Here is an 8,872-nt window from a genome sequence, read left to right as displayed (position 1 = left end):
GTGTATAGAACAGATAAACAACAAGGTCCTATTGTACAGCACAGGGAACTATATTCAGTATCCCATGATAAACCAAAATAGAAAAGAATATGAAAAAGAATATATATATGCATAACTGTGTGGAAGAAATTAACACAGCATATTGTAAATCAACTCTACTTCTGTCAAATTCTTAAAAAAGAATTTTGATAGAGGGCCTGGTCCAGGAAGAGGGCTATCACCCAAGATAACTACAAATGTAGAGGCTCAGTGCAGGGCGCTGGAGGACCTCAACTGGGCCTGTTTGTTCAAATTCCTCTCTGTGTCCCACTGTCTCTGCACATGCCATGACAAAGATTTGTTTACCAATCTCCCTGTGAATTGTCTTCCTTCCCTTTGAAGCCCTCGACCCCTACCTCTTTCTCCTTAGCTCAGGATGGCATATAAGCTTCAGTGTCAATGTGAGGCTCCCATATGTACAAAATTCAATTTGTTTTCCTCCTGCTAATCTGTCTTATGGCAATTTAATTAGTAGACCAGCCAGAAGAACCTAGAAGGGTAGAGGAAAATTTCTTCCTCCCCTATGGTGCCAAAAGCTGTAGACAAGAAGCCAGAGCCAGGAGTAGGACCAAAAGCTGCTCCCCTCCTATGAGCCCAGTTCTCTTTCCGCCAATCATCTGTGTAATCCCAGCCAAGATGCTGGCCCTGTGTACCCTTCTGTTTTCCCATCTCAGAACCCAGAGCTCTCCCATTTTGTGATTCTGTGATCTCTTTGGGGAGACGCCTATATACCAAAAAAGATGATGGATAATTACATTATCTTTCATGTAAGATCCAAGTAGCAAGTGTGAAGGAAGGGAGAAGAAATCAGCGGAGGCTGCAGTGATTGTAACTTGAGTGAAGTGGTGGTAGAACCAGGAGGCATCGTAGTCGATGGTACAGAATTTGAGGACCGTCCTGGGTTGAATCCCTACTCTGCCTCAGTGTTCATATCTGTAACATGGGGTGACAGGACTGCTTTGTAGAGGTAATTGACATCATGTGTATGTATAGAAGTTAGGACAGTTGCTTAACAATATTACCTAATAGATCTGCCCTGCCGTTTGAGCTGCTGAACACAGCTACGCAGTCTTTGCTACTCCTGCCGTTGGGAGGTAGAGCTAAATCCCCCTCTCCTTCAGTCTGGACTGGCCTGAGCATCTTCTTTTATTTGGCTGAGCCAGGTCTTAGTTGCAGCATGCGGGCTCTTCGTTGTGGCATGCGGCATCTAGTTCCCTAACCGGGGTCGAACCCGGGTCCCCTGCATTGGGAGCGTGGAGTCTTAACCACTGGACCAACAGGGAAGTCCCTGGCTTGAGCATCTTCTTTTTTAAAAAAATAAGAAATTTATTTATTTATTTATTTTGAGGGGGGGCTGCATTGGGTCTTTGTTGTTGGGTCTTCGTTGTTGGGTCTTAGTTGCTGCACGCGGGCTTTCTCTAGTTGCGGCCAGCGGGGGCTACTCTTCGTTGTGGGCACGGGCTTCTCATTGCGGTGGCTTCTCTTGTTGCAGAGCTTGGGCTCTAGGCGTGCAGGCTTCAGTAGTTGTGGCTCGCGGGCTCTAGAGCACAGGCTCAATAGTTGTGGAGCACGGGCTTAGTTGCTCCGCGGCATGTGGGATCTTCCCGGACCAGGGCTCAAACCCATGTCCCCTGCATTGGCAGGCAGATTCTTAACCAGTGCGCCACCCGGGAAGTCCCATGGAGCATCTTCTTGATGAATAGAATAATGTTCTGGGACTGATGAAGCCAGGCCCTAAGGAGCCTTGCAGCTTCTGCCCTGGCTTTTGGAAAACTTGGACTTGAATGGTGAGCCCTCATGCAAGAAGTTTGACTGCCTTGAAATTCTAATGCTAGGGTGACTCTATGTGCGAGCACATGGAGAGACCCTGAGGCTGCATAAAGAAGGGTGCTAGGCAGTCCCAGTGGTCCAGTCCTCAGCCGTTGGGTCAAACCAGGGCAAGTCCCAGACATTGTGGAGAAGGGACAAGCTCTCCCCTCTGAACCCCCATGGAACCATGAGTGATCATAAGAGACAGCTGTGCTTTTAAGGTGGTGTTACACATGCCAAGTGGCTGCACAAATACTCACGTTCACGTTGTTGACATTTAGTAAAGGTGAAGTGTGAGCCCTTCCTTTCTGGCTGTTCCCAGCATGTCTCTTTCATACCCAAATTTGTATCAATAGTTCTGTCTGAATTATGCTTGGCTCTAAACCCTTGTCTCCCTTTTCTAGTTTCAGTGCAAATAACTACATTGAACTCACAAGGGGGATATAGAATAGAGTGTGTATAAGGAAGTGCCTTGTACACAGTAAATACCTAGTGAAAACCAAATCAAATAGAAATCTGATTCCTCTGAGAATCTGTCAAATAAATGTTTCATTCATTGAATTGAAGCATTTTCGTAAAGCTAAGGGGTCCACTGGGACACAGCTTTTGTTGTAACTTAGAATGCTGGGCACAGATCAGCTTACTTCATCTAACCCAGTATTTGTTCCTTCAAATGAGGGAGAATTCCAGGCATGTCTCTATCAAAATCCAGAGTTGGATAAAGAACAAACTCGGGGTGGGGTCCCTGCCCCAGAAACACTTCCTGCATTTTGGTAATCGCACAGGATTGGAAAGAGTCCACACTTCCTCAGGAGGAGATGGAGTATTTTCCGCTAGAATACAATCGATCATTGGTTCTTCATCTTGTTTTGTCTGACGATTTTCTGGGTTTCTGATAAAAGCTCTGGAGTTTCTTTCTGGAAAGATGCACATATACACACAGAAACAACGTGCTGCTTACACCTATGGAAAGGTGGGGAAGATCACAGTCCCCAGAAGCCCAGAAGTCTATTTTTATTTTTATTTTATTTTTTGCGGTACGCGGGCCCCTCACTGCCGCGGCTTCCCCCGCCGCGGAGCACGGGCTCCGGACGCGCAGGCTCAGCGGCCATGGCTCACGGGCCCAGCCGCTCCGCGGCACGTGGGATCCTCCCGGACCGGGGCGCGAACCCTCGTCCCCTGCATCGGCAGGCGGACTCTCAACCACTGCGCCACCAGGGAAGCCCCAGAAGCCTATTTTTATGCTGAGAATCCCTGACCAAAGAAGGAGGATCTTATGTTTTGATACCTTCTTCCTAGACAGAATAGCCTCCACGTGTGTGTGTGTGCATATGTTGTTGATTTGTTTGTTTGTTTGATTTGTATGCTTAGGTTATGTGGTTTAGAATAATCCATCCTCCTCCCCAAACTATCAAGGGTTTCAGTATGGAGTTAAAGTTGTTGTTAAGACTTTGATAAGCTGTTATACAGGTAGGTAATCAGAAGTAATTAGAATGAATCCTTGCCTTCTCATTTGTATGCCTTTCTCTTGGAGGCTTCTTGATTTTGCTCCACTTACTAGAATCACACTCAACACTTAAGAAAGCATCTGCTTCTGAGGGGAACTCATCTTTATCCTGAAATCAGCTAAGCGAACTTTCCTGCAACCACACTGATTGCAGAATGCAACGCATAATTAAGTGTTTACGGAAAAAGCCGGCAAACAGGGCCGGTGGGAATATGTCAGAGCAGCTCTTGTCTCCATAGCAACACCCGATGAGCCTTGCAGAGAAATGAACGCATTTGCAGGATCGCTCATGCAACATGATAAAGCCGCAACTAACAAGCACACAAAATCAACTGCATCATTATGTTCGGGGCGTTAAATATTTAACATCTCAGCTTTCCACATCAGCATTCAATAATCCTAATTCATTTTTGGTTGTTTCTGAGTTGCTTAAGTGGAGAACAACTGACATCTGTTGATTACATACACTTAATGACTGCAAGGCTCTCCGTTATTTACACAGAATGGTAGAATACATTTATAAGCAATTAGGAAAATGCGGTGTAATAAATTACATTGGGGTTTTACTAGCCACGATGCCAGACAACACTCTCCCCTTGACAAACACGTATTTACCCTTCTCTGAAGTGGAAAAGCATTCCAAGCCAATTTGGGAAATGGCTTTTCCCCTTTCGACACGTGTGTTTTGGGTTTTAGTGGTCTTGGGGGAAGGGGAAGGTGGGTGCGGTTTGAGGAGCTACCAGTTTTCTGAGGGTGTGTGTTCGCTGTGGGTTCTCCTCTCCGGAGTCTGGGGGCCATGCCCTTAACTCGGATGCTTGAGTGTAGCTGGGACCACTGTCCGCCACCTTTCTCCTCATTGCTTGATCTCACGGGGTAGCCAGGAACCAGCAGGTCAGGGGTGCCCCCCTGTCCTCCACAAGCTCATTTATTCGGCTGTCTCAGTGACAACAGTATCCATTACAGGTAATCAGAATATACATGTCCAAAAAAAGTTAGCTTAGTGGCAATCAGTGAGTGCAAACAGGAGGAACAATGTAAAAGAAACTCTGCAAACTAAATGGGGAAGGGAGTCTGGGAAAGCGCTTATCTTTATCTTCTTGTCTCTATGTTTGGGAGCTTTATGTCACCAGATATGTATTCATAAATGTATTTCTGAATAATTGATTTAGCATAATGGCATATTTGTGTGTGTGTAAGTATATTCATATAGACACTGTAGAGTAGTAACACCTATTAACCTTTGAGGGACTATGATTTGCCATATACTTTGATGGACAATTTTACATTTATTGTATGTAATTATCATAATGACCAGTCAAGTATTTACAAAAAAAACTTTTTTAACTCGAGTGTGGTTGATCTACAATGTTGTGTTAGTTTCTCGTGTACAGCAAAGTGATTCAGTTTTACATACATATGTATATATATATATTATTTTTCATATTTTTCCCATTATAGTTTATTACAAGATATTGAATATAATTCCCTGTGCTATATAGTAGGACCTTGTTGTTTATCTATTTTATATATAGTAGTTTGTATCTGCCAATCCCAAACTCCTAATTTATCGCTCTCCCCGCTTTCCCCTTTGGTAATGATAAGCTTGTCTTCTTTGTGAGTCTGTTTCTATTTTGTAAATAAGCTCATTTGTAGCATATTTGAAATTCCACATATAAGTGATATTACATGATTTGTCTTTCTCTGTCTTACTTCACTTAGTATGATAATCTCTGGGTCCGTTCATGTTACTTCAAATGGTAGTATTTCATTCTTTTTTTTTTTTTCTTTTGCGCTACGCGGGCCTCTCACTGTTGTGGCCTCTCCCGTTGTGGAGCACAGGCTCCAGACGCGCAGGCTCAGCGACCATGGCTCACGGGCCCAGCCACTGCGCGGCATGTGGGATCTTCCCGGACCGGGGCATGAACCCGTGTCCTCTGCATCGGCAGGCAGACTCTCAACCACTGAGCCACCAGGGAAGCCCTATTTCATTCTTTTTTATGTCAGCCAAGTATTGTTTTTAAATTAATTAATTAATTAATTAATTAATATTTGGCTGCGTTGGGTCTTCATTACTGCATGCGGCCTTTCTCTAGCTGCGGTGAGCGGGGGCTACTCTTCATTGTGGTGCGCAGGCTTCTCATTGCGGTGGCTTCTCTTGTTGCGGAGCATGGGCTCTAGGCGCACAGGCTTCAGCAGTTGTGGCATGTGGGCTCAGTAGTTGTGGCTCACTGGCTTAGTTGCTCCACAGCACGTGGGATCTTCCCGGACCAGGGCTCGAACCCGTGTCCCATGCATTGGCAGGCGGATTTCTAACCACTCTGCCACCAGGGAAGTCCCTGTCAGCCAAGTATTTGATCCCCACTTCCACATGAAGAAAACTGGGGTTCAGAAAAGCTAAATGATTTATCCACGACTAGCGAGGGGTAGGTGAGGACTCCAGTCAAATTTTTTCTCCAAAGATGGCATTTTCCCGTAAATGTGCACATGCTCACATACAGACCTGTCGCCACCTCACGGTTCCGTAGCCTCACAGGGCTGCACAATGCATGTCGCTGGGCCATGCAGCACCAAGGATGTACCGCAGCCTAGCAACCCCGACGTTCTCAAATTGGATGACGTGTGGTGAAAGCATTTCCACAGCTATGGCTTCCTCTCTGTCTGAGGATTCTAAAGAGCTTTCTGGTGGTGTTTGTTCTTTCCTCTGAGAGACTGAAGAGGTGGGTGGTGTTGAGTGAAACCACTGGAGAGCAGCGTGTCTCTTGATGTTGGGTGTTGTGCTAAAACCAACCTCCATTCAAGAAGAATCTCCTTGTCTTGCCCAGTGCAAGTTCGTGTGCCTGACACACAAACAAACCAAAATGTCAGAGTTTGCAGGAGAGGAAGCTTTATTGCAGGGCTGAGCAAGGAGAAAGGGTGGCTCATGCTCAGAAAACCCCAATCTCCCCAGAGGGTTTCAGCAAAGCATTTCTAAAGGCCAGGTGAGGGAGGGGCATCCCAGGGCCCGTGATCAGCTCATGCACAATTCTCTGATTGGTCGATGATGATCGATCTTTAGGCACCAGAAGGTCTGGGGTCTACGAGCTCATGATCACCAAGTAGTTAATTTCTTTAATTTGTTGGTGGTTTTTAGCATCTGAAAAACTCAGGAAATATGCATCAGATCCTATTACCTGGGTACTTCAGAGAGGAACTTCAGCAGAGGATATGGGGGAGGACTCTGTCCAGGGCTTGCTTGGTTACACTTAGATGTGAGTCCTGAAATTAAAGGGATCCACTGAGATCTGAATAAAGCGGAGATGTGTGTGTGTGCATGCATGTGCATACACACACATGTACAAATATTCGCTGTCTTTCACTGTCTTTGCCTTAGGATCTTGTATTTTACAATCTCTCGATCAATGACTATAATTTGGAGGTCAGTTGATGAGATTGTTATGTGATGTAAGTCAGGCTCTCTGGGGTTGTGACCTGCACCATCACTTTCTGGGATGGCCTATAGCAGGGAATATTGCATTTACAAGCAAGACACAGCCACCTCCCTCCTCATATTCATAATGATTTTAGTAAATACTCAATAAATGTTAAAATGGTGGCACCATAAAGTAATAACTAAGGGATTTATGTGGATTATCTCCTTTAATCCTCGCAGCAATGCTTTTAGATAAAGAAACTGACGCTTAGTGAAATTAACTAACTCGACTGAGGGCACAAAGCTGAAGAGAGATGGAACAGACAGCCTTTTTCTAGAGCTCACAGATTCCTTTAGAGCCTTGGGACTAAGTTGATGCAAGGTTTAGTTCCTAGTTCTTTTGGAAGAAAATCAGAAATTACCTAGACAGAGAGTCAAGTTTTTCATTACCTGCGTTTGTAACATATTTCCGTTAAATGAGATTAAGACCATGATGATACACTTAACAGATAGGCTTGTTCTGTGTTCATTAATTCATTCATTGATCCATAGATATTGTTGAGTACATACAATAAGGCAGTGTCTGTGCTGAGTACTGAGCAAAATATAGTTCCTTGAGAGCAGCTGGAAAATTATATAGTAACAAAAAGCATGCCTGGGATATTGTGAGAACCATGAAAAAAGGCACTTCTCCCAAATTTGGGGGGTGGGAGTAGAGTTCACCATTGTAGCCTGCAGCCAGTAAGAGAAGCCAGAAAGCTATCGCAAACAATCAGGAAATGTGCAAGGGTGGAGGTGATCATTTAAATATACAGTTACTGGATTCTTTAGTAAGAGGCCTAATATTCTTTCAGCTTCTCACCACCCATGGAGCAAAAACAAAGTCTGAAGCAGCTTAAAACCAAAAAGCCTTCAATGGATTAAAGAGAATTGAAATTCCCAACATTGTGGAGTTAATGCCACTGCTCAGAAAACTCATGCTCCCATTAATGTGTTTTTATAAAAAATGACCAGTGTGGGAAAGGGAAATGATACAGCTATTTTGCAAAACAGTTTAGCACGTAAACTTTCAAAAGTTACACCTAAAAGGAAAGTGAAACAAATAAAGTGAAAAAAGAAGTTAAACATATATTTACTATATGATCCAGCCATTCCATCCCTAGGTATCTCCCAAGAAAAATGAAAACATACGTTGACACGAAGACTCATGCATGAATGTTCATAGCAGCCTTATTCATAAGGTCAGAAAGTTGTAACCACCCAAATGTCCATCAAATGGGGAATGACTAAACAGCACGTGTTCTTATATACAATGGAACACTATTCGGCAAGAAAAAGGAACAAAATTCTGTTACATGCTACAACATGGATGAACCTCAGAAACATAGGCTAACATGTATATGAAATGTCCAGGAAAGGGAGACCTTTGGAGACAGAAAGGTGATTAGTGATTTCCTGGGGCTGGGAGTGGAAATGAAGAATAACTGCTGACTGGGACAAGGGATCTCTTTGGGGTGATGGAAATGTTCTAAAACCGAATTGTAGTGATAGTTGAGAAATTGTGAAAATTCACTAAAAATCCTTGAATTGTCCACTTTAAACAAATTTATTTTACAGTACATAATTATACCTTTAAAAAACTTTAAAAAAATGACCAATAGCCCACTAAAATTTCTGTTTGAGTTAGATGGAGCGTCTGAAATGTCATTTTAAATATTAATGACTATAACAGCCATCTTGGCTGTATACCCTTTTAAGCATAACCTTCAAATCTGTTTCATGCTTTGGCTTAGAAAAGAACACAAGACTTTAAAGGTGGCTCAGGGAATTAGTTAAGTCATGGAAGCTAAACATTTTCATCAGGTTAGTTAAAATGACAAGCTATATGATTTATAGATGTTTTCCAGCAGATCTGAACTTCTTGTCAGCATTTCAGATTCTGTAGGACTTTTGGGGCCTATGATGGATCTAGATTAGCACTGATAGTTCTTTTCCATAATTGTGATGTACCCAAAGATGGCCCTGGAAATAAATGACATTCCTCACCCTAGAGCTATGAATTAGCCAAAACAAGACAGTGTTATTTTGAGGGGTATGTATCAAAGTAA

Source organism: Lipotes vexillifer, unplaced genomic scaffold (assembly GCF_000442215.2).
Source record: "Lipotes vexillifer unplaced genomic scaffold, Lipotes_vexillifer_v1.1 scaffold871, whole genome shotgun sequence".
Taxonomy (NCBI): Eukaryota; Metazoa; Chordata; class Mammalia; order Artiodactyla; family Lipotidae; genus Lipotes; species Lipotes vexillifer.
This window is presented reverse-complemented; position numbering follows the sequence as displayed.